This window comes from Phoenix dactylifera, unplaced genomic scaffold (assembly GCF_009389715.1).
Source record: "Phoenix dactylifera cultivar Barhee BC4 unplaced genomic scaffold, palm_55x_up_171113_PBpolish2nd_filt_p 001610F, whole genome shotgun sequence".
Classification (NCBI taxonomy): Eukaryota; Viridiplantae; Streptophyta; class Magnoliopsida; order Arecales; family Arecaceae; genus Phoenix; species Phoenix dactylifera.
This window is the reverse complement of record NW_024068915.1, coordinates 73307-75949: the sequence shown is the minus strand read 5'-3', so window position 1 is coordinate 75949 and position 2643 is coordinate 73307.

Below are 2643 nucleotides of genomic sequence, written 5' to 3'. Positions count from 1 at the left end.
TGTCATAAGATAATCAATTAGATTTCAGATCTGAAAGTTATAATGTTGCATACGGTGATGATCATGGGTTTCAAACCCTTTTGGTATCAAATGTCATGACCTGCGATGTGATCTGTAATGTCATGTAATTTTTTAGATGCTTGCATGCATCTTATTTGATGTTTTTGAGAGGCCTGCGTGCCTCCTAAAAAGGGGATGTAATTTATTATTTATATCTGGTTAATTTCTGTGATGTAATGTACGTCAATGATCAAATCGAAGACAGTACATGAGATGAACGGTGATACTGAGTGGTTGATGGCGATTGGATCAAGAGTTGATCAGGGATCGAATCAAGGAGGCTCGGGACCAATTCAAGAGTTGAAGACCAACTGATCGATTGACGTGCATGTGCTTGTAATATGACCTAATTAGAATCTATGATCATTACCTATTTAAAGTTCAACTATTATTATTGTTGCAATTATAACTGCCTGCGATGTGCTGTTAAATGTGATGCGAATGAGAGTGGGGTAGATAGATTTACATATGATGCAATCTAGTAAATCAATCCCAATGAGACCTAAACTAAATCTCCTCAATCAAGTCGAGAGTGAACCAACATGAGCGAGTCATATTAGATTAATTGATCTAATTGGTGTTTAGGAAAGCATGAAAGGTGGTTACTTAATTAGGACCTTACTCTCTGAGTAAGGGGAGCCTCCCACCTGCTTACCTGGCCAATTATTCGATTACCTCTTATGAAGAGCTCAAGTTGCAAACACTAAGATATGATTAACCAATATTAAGTCCATAGGTCTTCCACCGTAGTAGAGCTGCTAAGGTCTTCTGATGTTGACTTGTCTCGGCTGGATACAGTGGGCAAGTTGCATCGGATGGCTGGACCTCTCTATAGATATGTGATGTTGTAGGGATAAAGATAGGGTTGGGCACCAATAACTGTTAGGTGAGGACCCAATGACAACTTTATTTCTACGGTTATACGGTGGGTCTGACTTAACTAAGGCATGGGACCTATAACTGTTAGGTGAGGTTTCATAACTTAGAGACCAAGTAGCACTGCAACATGCCTGAGAAGCATTGTACAAGAGTTGTACACTCATCTATTTACGTGTTACCAATAACTGTTTGGTGAGGTGGCATGTAAATCGGTGGGACCGCAATACCCACTAGAAATCCTAGTCGTGTAGTATTTTTGTTTTCCTACTAGAAAAGTGTGAGAATTCAAGAAAATAGTGGGAGGTACATTTGTTCTAAAAAGACCCTAGAACAAATAGGATCAAGTACAAAAGTGTAATTAGAATCTTTACTCTCTACAGATCATAATGTCAGCCTCAAATCCTTTGACCCGTATTCTTGAGACCAACCGATTGACCGGTACCAATTACAGAGACTAGCTTAGAAATCTCAAAATTGTTCTGAGTTGCGAAAAAATAAGGCTATGTGCTCGACAATGACATCCCACATTACCAGCACGTCTGATCAGCGTGCGACGCATGAAAAGTGGACAGACGATAACATTAGGTCAAGTGCTACATCATGGCATCCATGTCCAATGAACTCCAATGCCAGCATGAGAATATGAGACTGCTAGGATATACTGGCACACCTGCAAGTTGTATGATGAGCAGAGTGCACAGCTCGTTTTGAAGTGTCCAAGAGGCTCTTCAAAGCAAAGATGCGCGAGGGGCAGTCTGTCCATGATCACGGTCTGACTATGATCAAGAACTTAAGGAGCTTGAGAAGCTCGGTATGAACATGCACAAGGAATTGCAAGTTGATCTGATCCTTCAATCCCTTCCTTATTCATTTGGTCATGTTATAGTAAACTACCACCTGAATAAGATTGAATGCACTAAGAACTGAACTGATAAATATGTTGGTAACTGCTGAGGGAGCCTTGAAAGGTTCAAGGGGCAATGTCCTTGCTGCTGAGTTGACTTCTGGTTCCAAGAGAAAGTCTGCTTGAAGAAAAAGAAGCTGCTAAGAAGCAGAAGAAAGATAAGAAGCCAAAGAAGGAAGTTCAAAAGAAAAAGGCTAATGACAAAGGAAAAATGTTTCCACTGCAATGTCGACGGCCACTGAATCTCAGGAGGTAAGCGTGATCCGTGGAGCGCCGGGTTGAATGACCGGATCAATGGAGCTGGCTGCTGGATTCGATGGGGAGGCTGATGTGCGGACGGAAGGAGATGAGATGGCCGCGGGATCGGATCATCCAGAATGCTGGCTGAAGAAGAAACGTGCGCGTGAGGAAATCCAGACCGATTCTTGCAGCTTTGCTGGGGTGCTGGAGTTTCGGGAGGTGGATCCGGGTGTGTAATGTACGACGGAAGAGGCTGGACTGCCGGGATCTTGGATGCATCATGGAGAGAGAAGAAGCGGAAGGATCGTGCGCGGGAGGTGGGGCTTATTTTCTGCTGTGAATGCGCTGGGACGAGCGGCTGTTCTGGAATGCTGGCGGCTGTGTTCGAAACGGAAGGAAATGAGAGGATCTGGGAGGATTAGGAGAAGACGGGATGTTGGGATCGGCTGGGAGGAATTCCTTTGAACGTGGAAGCGGGGGATGATGCGGAAAAGATGATCATGCTGCTTGTTCCAAAACAGGGGAGGAGAAAGGAAAAAACAAGGTATGGGAGATGAATG